Below are 14,181 nucleotides of genomic sequence, written 5' to 3' on the forward strand. Positions count from 1 at the left end.
TGCGAAGAGAGACATTTTAACTTCTTCTTTGCCGATTTGGATACCTTTGATCCCTTTTTGTCGTCTGATTGGTGTTGCAAGGACTTCTTGTACTATGTTGAATAATAGTGGCGAGAGTTCAACCCAGTATTCTAAATCACATGACCAATCACCAAATCTCACATAAGCTTATGAATTTTTAAACACATTTTAAATCAAATACATTATTTAAATCAAATTGTTTATATAGACAGGTATCCCACAAAAATATTTCCCAGAGCCCTACAAGCAGCCCAGCCTGACTGTGGAGACAAGGTCCTGTTCTTCCCTTGTCCACCTAAACTTGCCCCTCCCACACTATCTTGCATCTTAGAAAATGGCAGCTCCCACCTTCCAGTTGCTCAAGCCAAAATCTTAGAGTCCCCCCTCACTCCTCTCTTTCTCTCACACCCACTTTCAAGTCATGAGCAAAATCTGTCACATCTACCCACCAAATATATCCAAAATCTAACCATTTTTCACTTCCTTCCTCCCATTGTCTCCCTGGACCAAACCACCATCATCTCTTACCTACATTATCACATAAGTGTCTCCAGCAGTCTCCCTGCTTCCTCAGATCTATTCTCCACGGAGTATCCTGGGTGATGCTTTTTTTTTTTTCAAGATTTTATTTATTTATTTATTTGAGAGAGAGAGCATGAGCAGGGGGAAGGGCAAAGGGAGAGGGACAAGCAGACTGCCCACTGAGCACAGGGCTCCATGCCAGGCTCAACCTCATGACCTGAGGCACAGTCAGATGCTTAACCGACTGGGCCACGGAGGTGCCCCCTGGGTGATGCTCTTAAAAACTAAGCAGATGATGTCCCTCCTCAATTCAGAACCTTCCAATTGCTTCCTGTCATAGACACTGAATTATTTGTTTTGCTCTCTGCTCTAGCTCCAGGGCCTGCAAGGGGGATGTGGCACACATAGGGGGGCTCAACAAATATGAATTGAGTGATTATGTGGGAAAGTGTATGAAAAGATGCTGCTTCCATAGAAACACAAAGAATGACTAGAAAGCCAGGGTAGGGTGAGAGTGAAGCATGTCACATGAACAAAAATGTGGACTGTACAGCTCTGTTTACCTCTCTAAGGGTCCCAACAGCAGGCTCCAGGTCTGGGGGAAAGTATAGGGGATTCATTATACCATTGTCTTTACTTTTGTATTCAGAATTTTTCCTAATTAAAAAAAAAAAAAATAAGGAAGCAAAAATCTTGGGGCCAAGGAGGTAATACATATGCAAGAAAGAGCTCGTTTAAAGCTTAATGGTGGAGGGTACCTGGGAGGCTCAGCCGTTAAGTGCCTACCTTCGGCTCAGGTCATGATCCCAGGTTCTGGGACTGAGCCCTGCATTGGGCTCCCTGCTTGGTGGGGAGTCTGCTTCTCCCTCTCCCTCTGTCTCTCCGTCCCCCACTCGTGCTCTCTCTCAGATAAATAAATAAAATCTTAAAAAAAAAAAAAGCTTAATGGTGGGATCTGGGGTAAACTGGAGGCAGCAGGTTCTGCACAAAGGCATTCAAATTCAGTTTTTTCCCCCAAAGCCTGTTGGGATCTAACAAAATGAGCCTGAATTCAGCCAATTTGTGACCCTTGTATGGCACAGGCTGTGATAGATCCTAAAAAATCTATTCACTCAATTCTGGAAAATTTTACACAGAAATCCTCAGTCATCTGGAAACCAAACCTCAGTAGTATTGAAGAACCAGGCTCTCTTGCAGGACCTCACTTCTACTACAGCTCTGTCTTACAGCGGACTGCTCATTTCCCTACTGCGAGATCACAGAAAATACATACTGGTCTCTGCCCTCGGCTTCTGGCACACAGCTCCTGAAGCCTTTCTAATCTCCTAAGTGATAAGAGCACTAGGAACTTCTTTTGTTCTATTGAGATGACTGTGGGTGGACTCCTGGGTGGGGCCGGTCACCAGAAAGACCAACCCGTGATTCCAAGCTTGAAATTTTAAGCCCCACCCCTCATCCTCCACCTCCCCGGGGGGGGGGTGGGGGAGGGGCTGGCAAGGGAGTTGATAATTGACCATGCCTACGAGACGAAGTCTCCATAAAATCCCAATAGCACAGGGTTCAGAGAGCTTCCAGGTGGGTGAACACCCCTACCAGGAGGGTGAGGCACCCCAGCAAAAGATTTTATTTATTAATTTGACATAGAGAGACAGCCAGCGAGAGAGGGAACGCAAGCAGGGGGAGTGGGAGAGGAAGAAGCAGGCTCATAGCAGAGGAGCCTGATGTGGGGCTCGATCCCAGAACGCTGGGATCACGCCCTGAGCCGTAGGCAGACACTTAACAACTGCGCCACCCAGGCGCTCCCTTGCCCTATATTTCTCTTCATGTGGCTGTTCATCTGTATCCTTAATCATATCCTTTAGCAAAGTGGTAAACACAAATAAGTGTTTCACTGAGTTCTGTGGGCCACTCCAGCAAATTAACAAAACCCCAGGAGAGGGTGGCAGATACCGATTTACAGCCAATTGGTCAGAAGCACAGGTGAGAACCTGGACTTGCTAGTAGCATCTGAAGGAAGGAGGTGGGGCAGGCAGTTTTGTAGGACTGAGCCCTTAACCTGTGCAATCTGACACTATGTACCTAGCGATTAAGTGAAGTTTTAGCACACCCAGCTGGTGCCAGAGAGAATTGTTTGGTGTGGGAGAACCCCCACCACCACCAACCTGGTGACCAGAAGCGAAGTGTTTCATGTGAGTAATAAGGGAGACACACAAGAAAGAAAGACCCACAGGAGGAAAACTGAGTTCCTGGGGTGCCTGGGTGGCACAGTCGTTAAGCATCTGCCTTTGGATCAGGGTGTGACTCCGGAGTCGTGGGATCGAGCCCCACATCAGGCTCCTCCGCTGGGAGCCTGCTTCTTCCTCTCCCACTCCCCCTGCTTGTGTTCCCTCTCTCGCTGGCTGTCTCTATCTCTGTCAAATAAATAAATAAAATCTTTAAAAAAAAAAAAAAAAAAAAAAGAAAAGAAAAAAGAAAACTGAGCTCCTATATACCTACCTTCTCCTAAACTGCCTACAGGGAAGGGGGTAGTTACAGCTCCTCTAAACTCCCCATGACAACCTCCAACCATCACTTTCCCACCCCTCACCCCAAAAAGTCTCTTCTCCCTTGAGGTTCATGTCTTCCAAACACCCAGTCTCCTACCATCCTTGTCCCTTCAATCTTCCACCCCAAGTCCCTCCACCACTCAGCAAAAGCGTGAATACCTCCTCACGTGCTCTCCCTGCAACCTCAGCCTCTAGTCAGTATCCCAGAAAATGACAACCCTCCGTGAGAGGGGCCCAGGCTGCAGCCTCATCTTACCAGCCCCTTCACCTCCGTGCAGCAGGCCCACTCTGAGCCACACCGGAAACTCAGTGTTACCATCAATGCTGACATCCTGCTCTCAGAGCAGCCTCCCTTCTGAATCCTGGTCTCAGTCAGTCCTACACCCAGGATCTCCAATACCTTGACCTTTCTTTCATTCCCTTTCCAATCTGCCAGTGCTTATTTAACTTCATTTCTTTTGCTTACATGCAGTGGTGTTTTGCAACCTTCGCTAAATATTAGGATCACCTGGGGAGATTTTGCAGCTCAGGATGATGAAACTGCCTTAGTCAATGACATCAAATGCACTGGGGAAGGGACTCAACCGCAAAACTTTGAAAGGCTCCCTAGCTGATTCCCAGGAACAGCCAAGGCAAAGAAACACTCAGCGCTCTGCAACCTGGGCCTCACGGGTCATCCCTCTCACTGCTTTCCCACTGACACCTTCCCTTCCTCATTCTCTTCTTTGCCACAGGCTCCCTGAAAAGCCCAGCCATTGAGTAACCCCCCCCCACACACACACACTTTCTTTATTCCTACACGGAAGCTGTTGAGTTCTGCTGGAGGAAAACCACAAAACTGTAAGCTTTCTCTGGAGGGCGAGTCTCACATAAATAAGGCACCAATAAGGTGGGACTCGAAGGATACAAGAAGGCTATTCCTTTGGGACATACATTAACTTCCCTAGGCAAGAATCTTACCAAAGGCATGGCATTGGGAAAAGTTATAAATACATGAATAAGAATTAAGCTACTTGATGGCATAATGGCTGAGACTGTAGTTGCCGGTACCAGAAACCTCCTGGAGCTGTAGTAGCAGTATGATTGTGAGTGTCTGGTGGTGAGCGAGTCCTGCCCCTCAAATCCCCAGAGTGGTGCACGGATCACAGCAGGGTTAGTGCTATATTAAGAAAAGTTAGGAGGGGGATGCCTGGGGGGCGCCTGGGGGGCACAACTGGTTAAGGGTCCTCCTCTTGGTTTCGGCTTGGGCCGTGGTCTCAGAGGGGTAGGAGGGAGCCCCACGTCATTGGGCTCCTTGCTCAGTGGGGAGCCTACTTCTCCCTCTCCCTCTCCCTCTCCCTCTCCCTGCTTCTCCCCCTGCTGCACGCTCTCTCTCTCTCTCTCCGTCAAATGAATAAATAAAATCTTTTTAAAAAAATGAATCAGGACTTGTGGAGAAAAAATCTGACTGGCAGTTTGGATTAGATATTCTGTTTTGGTCCAATCCACCATGGCTGGGGGTGAGTCATCTAATACAGTAATGGCTACTGGGTAGCCTTCCCGTGAGGAAGGGAGTAGTATAAAGACAGGCAGAGATACGGTGTGCACAGCAGACACCTCAAAGGCTGTCCTCCCTGGACTGCTTCTCTTCCTGACCAGAAGCTGGAAAACATTCTGAGCTTCTGAGCGGCTGAGGGAGGCTGCAGGTGGGGAGGAAGGAATGAGGAAGCAACAGAGAAAGAGAAGCTGAAAGAAAGACACACTCCACCTACCTAAATACAGCAAGCCCTCAACCCAGCCTTCAGCCAGATTACTCCTTTTTGGTTAAAGTTTTCCTCCTGCAACATCCCCATTTTTCACTGCAGGTTTCATGGTTTATTATTTATTTACTTATACGCCCCACAGAAATCGTCTTTGACTAATATATCACCAGAACGACAAAGTATTGTATTACAAACTAGAAGGGAAAAAAAACACAGGGACAAGGAAATAGCTGGAGGATCATTGAGAAGATGAGAAAAACTAAAAATGTTTGCTAAGACATGCATAAAAAGACACATGAAAAAAAGTACAAATATCTTAAGGGTATAGGACAAGAAACCGGAACTTGTCACATCTTATGCCTGGAAAATGAGGGTGATACATAGCCCCGTCATGAAACATATGTGTTATTACAGCAAAGTGTCTCCAGGTGACTGCCCGGAGCTATTCACCTGTCGGAAGCACATGACTATCAGGACGGAGCAGAGCTGTGTAAATGAACCAGTGGATACACTGTAGGCACAAATATGTTTTAAGAGAGAAAGACTGTAGCCTTAGATTTGTGGGCGGGGGTAGGCGTGCAGAGAATGAAAAACAGAGCTATGACAGAGAGCAAAACAACTTCCTAATTCTTCTCTTCAACTGCTTGCACAATTCAGTAGCTGGGCTTAAGTTTTCCAACAGGACAAGAGAGGGGGAGTAGCAACATCACCTCAACTATGAACATAACCTGACGGATACTTTAAAATTTGTTCTGTATATGAAAGGAAGTATAATGAGAAATAATGATATTTATTTTAAGGGAAACTTTAAAATCTATTTCCTCAAGCATACTCAGGACTGGATTAATGGAGCCAGGTAGAGTGATCAATTAAAAGCCTGCTCTCTAGTTCCTGGGCTTTATTTATGTCTCTGAATTTTAATAACCGAATACCCTTTGTAATGATTAAGAGTAAGAAGTAGGATCCAGTTCAAGGCAAAGAGCATGTTACAACTACCAAAGCTGAAGCCAGACGTGTACATGGGATATAGGACCCCCACCATGTGTTTTTCAAGGCACACATTCCCCGACCTTCCTTGTCCCTGAATGGAATAGTCAGAGCAGTGAAAGGAGAGGCAGGGAGAGGGGAGCAAACAGAAAGGGATCTTTAGGAAAGATCCTGAAGGCCTGGCACTTGCACTGTTCACCTCGGAAAGGGGAAGGAGTTCCCCTTAGTACCACCAGACCAGCCCCAATTGGCAAAAGAAAAACACTACAAAAAATATGTCCTCCATGGTCCTTTAAACTCTCACCTCAACAGGACACAAGGGCATTGGTTCACCATTTCCACCTTGGGAAGTCTCAAAAATGTGAAATGTTTTTCCCACCAGATCTGTATAGTTCTAGGAAACTTTTGGATTTCCTGGGACTATCTTGTATTATTTTAAAAGAGCCTACAATCATTCTCACCCCACAGATTCTCCTTTAAAGAAAGAAAGAAATGATGGGAGAACAGTTGAAAACACGAGGCTTCCTAAAAGTGAGACCTATGCTTTCATTGAATAGCAGAAGGCAGAAATAAACACTTTTAAAGTTATTTAGCGTTTGAGCAGACCGAATATGGTAAAAAACTGTACCTTTGATAATAACCTGTTTTGCTCACAATGTAATTCCTTTGTTTACGGATGGAGTGGCATATTAAAATGTTTGTTATTTGTTATGTGTCTGCTTATTTGTGGACTCAACAGCATTTATTGCCTGTCTACCCCTGTGTGCAGGTACCATGCCAGGTGCTGGGGTGGAGGGAGGGATAAAAAGTGCTGATAATAATAACGAAATTGCGAGTCACCATCTTCTGAGTGTTTCTTACCTATCTCGTTGAGCCCTACAGTAATACTAGAAACTACATATTATTTCCATTTTCGAGAAAAGGAAACTGAGGCTTGTGTAAAGCCACCTAAACCAAAAGAACGGAACTGAGTTAAGCCAGAGGTGGCCCCAGCGTCAGCTCCTCTTAATCATCCTGTACATGCCTTTCTACAACACGCTAATTAGTTTAAGAACTAACGTCAAGATCTCTAGCAACCAGTACATTCTTGGCACATGGTAGACTCTTAATAAGTATTTGCCAAGTGAATTGAAACTGAATCACTGAATACCGGATTTGTATTTTAATCTCAGCTTATTTTTCTAAAAGAGTATGTTACTTACCCTGGTGGATGTGATTGTAAATAATCATAATCTGACCAATTGCCTTTAAATATTGTCGGTCACCCTTGATACTCCTACTACAGTTGCCAAGTCTGAAGCTCCTAGATAAATAATACATGCCGAGAATAAGCTGCATATTCTAGAAGTTGACACGGTATACTGCCAGAGCCTAATGCTCTTTTCCTTCTACAGTTTATTCATATTTTAGTCTTGACTGCAGTTGCTGGAACCTTACAAGCTAATTATAATGGAGCGTATTTTTTTAAAAAAGAAAACCATAGGGGCGCCTGGGTGGCACAGCGGTTAAGCTTCTGCCTTCGGCTCAGGGCGTGATCCTGGCGTTATGGGATCGAGCCCCACATCAGGCTCTTCCACTATGAGCCTGCTTCTTCCTCTCCTACTCCCCCTGCTTGTGTTCCCTCTCTCGCTGTCTGTCTCTATCTCTATCGAATAAATAAATAAAATCTTTAAAAAAAATAAATAAAAATAAAAAGAAAAAAGAAAAAAGAAAACCATTAATTGCTAGTAGAGTGAAGAAGTCCTAGGGAAGGTGTGTGGCGGGGGACAGCTGGTTCTGAAATAGGTTCTGAATGCATGGTCTTCCAACAGCAATGTGGCTCTGAGACTTTCCACTTTGGTACACAAACAGAGGTCATTTCAAGGACATCAATTTCAGATCCTCAACTTGCATTTGAAAGGACTGTTTCCTGCCATTAATCTGCCAGAAAACACAGCTCTAGTCCAGGTGTGTGTGGGTTCTCCTTACCACCTCTCCTTTAATAATTACTCCCCACCGTCAAAATTTTTAAAAAATGTACCCTTCACCATCTCAAATCTGTCTATGACATTTTATTGTAAAACCCAAGATTGTCCAAAGATGTGAAAATCCCTGAAACACCAAACACAGAGAGATTCCTAAATCCTGGTGTTGAGAAAGTGAATGACTTTAATGCCCGATGTATTAATCTTTTTGCAAGTCGGGCTGTTCTTCATTCTTTGCTCTCAATATAGAAGCAGGACATGTTAGCTGAGAGTGCATTAATAACAATTCTTGATGGTATGTTATCGTAAAGCTTACGGTGTAAAACTTGCAAGGAGTTCAGAGAACTGAGTGATAGGGCTCTCACAAAACATTCTTCCCCGTCTGCTTACTTATGTGAATAAGGTTTCTCAGAACTTGAAACTATAAAACAACAGATAGGCATCCAATCAATGCTGTGTAATTTTAGCCATAAATAATATTCAAACATGGATACATAAGCTTATTGAAATATTAGTTCCACCCATCTGAGTAAGAAATGCATTTTGAATAAAATTTTACTTTTCATAATTACATACCAAAATTTGTCATATATTTATATTTTTAATCTGTGTATGAATAATACTTATAATAACTCAATCCCCCAATTTTTTTAATACTTTGAGTCTATGATTACAAAACCTTAAAAATTTAAATTTAAATGTATATACATATTTTTGTTGTAGACAAATTTGGTGGGCCCATCCATAGAAGACTTTCAGCCCTAAAAATACTTGACATTGAAGGGAGGAGAAGGAGTGGAATGAAAACACAGATTTCAGGGAGACTATCAAAGAAGAGCTCATTAATGTATTTTTAAAATGGATGAAGGCAGGAGTCAAATTGATTTGGTATCTTGTTTCTAATTAATACAATTAAAGGGTCAATTTACACTGTTAGAAATTACAGCCTTTGCAAATATTTAAATTTATGATTTTAAAAAATTAATAACGTTAAATGTGTGAGGGTGTCAGTTGTTTTGTTTTTAAATTATTTGGGGGGGCTAATGGAGCAAGAAAGCTTGAAAGCTGCTCTATCAAATATCTGAGGTCCATATAAATTCTAAACTCTCATCTGTGGCTTTACTTTTTCAAAACTTCTAGTCAAAGAAATGAACACATTGTGATGATTTCAAGTAAAAACTGCCATTTCAGAAAATTATCCAATTAGCACAATTAGTGCTCATAACACTTGATGTGCAATTAAGTTCCACTGAAATGGTTCTTAGGAAAAATCAACATTCATAAATTCTAAGAACTGATTTTAGAGATTGATATTAAATCCCACATTAATTCATTCACTCATTCATTCAACAAATGACTGAGAACCTCGCCTAGGCCAAGCCTGTGGGAGGCTCTGGGAGCACAGCCGGAACAAAACTACTCAGGGCTCTGTTCCTTGCCAGCTTACACTGCAAGTGGGAGAAGGCAGTCTGTAAACAGGCAAATGCATAATTAAGATAAGTTTGGATTGAGGCGCCTGGGTGGCTCAGTCAGTTAAGCAGCTGACTTTTGATTTCCACTCAGGTCATGATCTCAGGGTCCTGGGATAGAGCCCCGCATTGTGCACAGCTCAGAGTCTGCTTGTCTCCTTCTCCTTTTGCCCCCCTCCCATGCCCCCACCCACTGGTGTGCATGCGTACAGGCGCTTGAGAGCCACCCCCCCCAATAAATAAATCTTAAAAAAAAAAAGATAAGTTTGGATTGTCTTAAGTACTGAGGACAATGAAAACAAAGTGTTAGGTGATGACAAGTAATTGGGGAATGGAGATAGAGGGCTACTGACCATGAAACTAATGGAGCTCTTCCTTTGCACAGGCCCCTTCCAAGCCCCCAGAAGGAAGGGCAGCCACTACTGTGGAGGCCTCTGTGTGCACACACATGCTACACACCCCCCATACGTCCCAAAACAAAACAAAACACTTGAAATGCCCTAAAGTCTTAGAGCCCATATATGAAAAAAGCCCAACAGAGATTTCCCAAATTTTGACAATAGTCTTAAAAATTGCATGACTGTACCAACAATGAGTAGTAAAACCACGGAAACGTCTGGAAACTCTCAATCGTAAAAACACAGTTTAATCAAGGATACTATTCCGAAGACGAATTATCTTCGTATTCGCTGTATAGAAAATAATATCACACCATCATTGTCATATGAAGAGGTGATCAAAGAGTACGTAGCCAAAATTGTAAAGTAAAAAAGTGTTATGTCAGGCAGTTCATTAATAAAAACACATGTTCTTTTTCTGGCTCTCCTGAGTTGGGGTACATGTCAGCTTTTTCATTTTCTCCTTGTTTTATTTTCTTATTCTAAATAAATATTCGCTTTTGTGTGAATTTTTATATTCATAATTTTGTTTCTTTTTCTCAAATTATACAAGCTTCGAGCCTCATAAAACCTGTCTGGTCCCTGGGAAAAGCTACTTTCGATGAATGGCTCTGGAAAGCCCTTCTGAGTTGCAGGGACCTAAATGAGGACAGCACTCCAGGGGGAGGTAAGAAGTAAGGCTGGCTTTGGCAATGAGAGGGCCAGTGTGGCTACAGCTCATTCAGGGCCTAGGAGGCAGGGCTTAAGAGGCTTGATCTCATTCTAAATACAACCAAAGACCATCTGATTCATACTTAAACATAGAAGCATTGGCATAAAAATATGTGGAATATTTAAAATAGCCTAAAATCCTTACATGTATATACTGAAACAGCTTCCCCCTCAAAAAAATTGAAATCGTAACCTCTTGTGTGAAAAAAGGTTACTACTGCCCCTCAGTGGTAAGAGAATAAATATTCAGAATAACATGATTTCTAGGCTAAAGTAAAACAAAAATCCATCAGTGGTGATAAATTATTTTTTACTAAATAATAAGCCAAAATACTCAATTTTATAAAACATAAATTTTAAGACCATGGAGTTAACACTATAATTTTCAAATAGATCTGAGAATACTGGGCCCATAAGCTAATTACTAATGAAGAACACGGGGATAGCTCTTTACATTGGGCTTTAATGTTCTGGTAATTACTTCCTTTCTTCCTTCCCTCCCCTCTCCCTTATTTGGCTACCTTTCCCACCCCCTCCCTGCTGCTACCTGCATTCCTCCCATCCTTCCACCCTTCATTTTTTCCCTCCACAAGTGTTTATGAGCACCTGCTCTGTTCTAGGTACATGTGTAGCAGTAACCACGATACACATCCCCTGTGGCTTAGTGAGGAAAACGGACATCAAGCAAGTAATGTATTAGTTGTAATTGTCGTGTTTCGTACTGAAAGTGTGGGATGCCATGGAAGCATCTATCAGGGGACTACACTAGTCTCGGGGGATAGCAAAGGTCACTTTGATGAAGTGGCCTCAAAGTTGATGGCTCAAGGACTGCTAGGAGTCAGGCGGGGGAAGATGATGGGGAGGAGTGTTGCGAGCAAAGCAACAGCATCTGCAAAGGCCATGAGGCAGGAAAGCAAATGGTGTTTAAAGTACTAAAAGAAGACCAAGCATGGAGGGAGAGGGGCTGAAGATGAGACAGGGGAGGTAGGTAGGCGTTTGTCATGAAGAATTTTGCAGGCCATGAGAAGGATTCGGGCCTTAATCCTAACAGTGATAGGAAAATGGAACTGTTTAACAAAAAAAAAAAAAAAAAAAAAAAAAAAAAAAAAGGCAGGTCAAATAGGACTCCTTGTGTTGTAAGTGACAGAAACCATAGCTTCCTGTTACTGATCCATCCAGTTCCCTGAAGTAGCCATATCACTAGGGTTCATAAGTCCATTCAGAGATAGCTATGCATACACATGCAAATATACCTTGATATCTTACCGTCATGTAATATGGTAGCATACAGTGCATGCTGTCTTCAATCTTGTTTTTTTAAACTTAACAACAGATCTTAGCAATCATCCCATATCAGTATATACAGAGCTGCCTTACTCATTTTTTATCTGGACTACATTGTCTGTTGTATGCCTAAACCATTATCTGATACCCTGCCTCCTAGGCCCTGTAACTGTCTGTACCTGTATGCCTAAACCGTTATCTGTTATCTGTAACTTTGGTGAAAATGTGTGGTCCACTCTTTCTGCCAACCACCTTTATCCTTTGTTATTCTGCTGTGCCATTTGGAAGCCTAAACCAGTATCTAGTCCCCGATTCTGGATATAGAGTTCATTTCCAGGCTTTTGCTATTGCAAGCAATGCCGCAGTGAATGTTCGTGTATGCATCACTGCCTCCAGTGAAAGAGGGTCTGTCAAATTCCTAGAGGAATTCCTGGGTCAGAGAGTATGTTCATTTGGAATTTTGATAGATATGGCCAAAGGCCTTCCCTAAAAATACTTAGTGTATACAACTAGGAAAGGGTTGATACTGTGTGTACGACATACACAAAGATATGACAGATGACAAAGTGGCACCTCAGAAGAGTTTTAATTTGTACTTCTTTCATTAAAAATGAGCTTGAGCAGGGCGCCTGGGTGCCTCAGTAACTTAAGTGTCCAACTCTTGATTTCAGCTCAGATCATGATCTCAGGGTTGTAAAATCAAGCCCCATATCGGGCTCTGCACTCGATGTGGAGCCTGCTTAAGATTCTCTCTCTCTCCCTCTGCCCCTGTCCACTACCTCTCTCTCTCTCCCTCCCTCTCTAAAAAAATAAAATAAAAATAATTTTAAAAAATAATAAAAATGAACGTGAGCATCTTTTGATCTGATTAAGAACCAGTGCTTGTTATCAACTAAAAATTATCTAAATAGGCCGGGAGCAAAACAAAGGCCTGGAGCTAAAAATGATGCTTCATTCATTCAACAACTAGTTTTTGAAAAACAATTCTGCACTAGGCACACTCATAACATAGGCAGTGATGAATCTAAGATGGGTGAGACTTGGTCCTGTCCCAGATGAGCTCAAGTTTAATGAGGGAGATGGATGTGGAAGCATGCAATTAAATGCAATCTGCTATTAACAAAAACAAAGGAGGAAAGAACATAGAAATATGAAAGTACAGAAAAGAGCAACTAATCTTTGAATGTTACCCACTCACATACATGTTGTTAGAATACTTAACTTTTAAAAGGCAGGGAATTGGGGAAAGCAGGTAATTCATTCTTTTAAACTTTTTTAGGTCCTACTTGGGGCATTTATTTATTTATTTTTAAGATTTTATTTATTTATTTGACAGAGACAGACAGCCAGCGAGAGAGGGAACACAAGCAGGGGGAGTGGGAGAGGAAGAAGCAGGCTCATAGCAGAGGAGCCTGATGTGGGGCTCGATCCCATAACGTCAGGATCACGCCCTAAGCCGAAGGCAGACGCTTAACCACTGTGCCACCCAGGCGCCACGCATTTATTTATTTATTTATGATGTACTTATTTGAGAGAAAAAGACAGTGAGCAAGAACGAGCTGGGGGAGGGGCAGAGGGAGAGGGAGACAAGACCAAGCAGACTCCCCACTGGGCGTGGAGCCCTACAGAGGGCTCAGTCTCAAGACCCTGAGATTATGATCTGAGCCAAAATCAAAAGTCAGATGCCTAACTGACTGAGCCACCCAGGAACCCCCGGGGTTGTTTCTTTTAAAACTTGGTCAGTCAGATGCCTAACTGACTGAGCCCCCGGGTTGTTTCTTTTAAAACTTGGCTCTGTGCATCAGCAAAAACAACCATAATGGTTTTAACAGAACTGGGATTTTCTGTAAGTGTTTAAACTAAAAATGTGCCTGAAATTATGGTTAAGACCCCCTTCACGAAAGGATGGTGTGGTTGACACAATGGGGAAATGTACCTCGGCACACATAACTTCATTTTAAATTCTGAGACCACAGTCAATTTTACACAAAGCCCCCCTGCTTTCAACCCAATGTCCCCACCCACCATGCCCCCCAGGTTCAATCAAGATGTGTCCTAATGAATTGTTTTTGTCTTCTATAAACTCTTGGATGAAAAACAACTTTCTGTCATTAGTTTTATCCTTAGAAAAAGCACTTTGGCACTTAAGTACTTTCAAATGTTTTAAAATCTGTTTCTCCCTTCTGGTCTTTGCTTAATAGTAAATTTAGGTACTTAGTGATACTCAGTGCAAAATAAAACTGGAGACAAAACAGCCTCTAGGCTTCCAAATGGCACAGCAGAATAACAAAGGACAAAGGTGGTTGGCAGAAAGAGTGGACCACACACTTTCACCTAAGTTACAGATAACAGGAGCTGAAGGGTTAAAAGCACCAGAGCAAAAGGGCATCTGTCAGAACCCAACACCCCAGTGTTCAGGTGATGATCAGTCCTTCCAGATGCTGGGCTGGAGACTTGGGTTCACGTGGGAAAGGAAAGATACAAGTATGCGACTCTGCGCATCTTAGACCAGCACCTAAGTCTAGCTGTGGGCAGAG

The sequence above is a fragment of the Ailuropoda melanoleuca genome, chromosome 3 (genome assembly GCF_002007445.2).
Source record: "Ailuropoda melanoleuca isolate Jingjing chromosome 3, ASM200744v2, whole genome shotgun sequence".
Taxonomy (NCBI): Eukaryota; Metazoa; Chordata; class Mammalia; order Carnivora; family Ursidae; genus Ailuropoda; species Ailuropoda melanoleuca.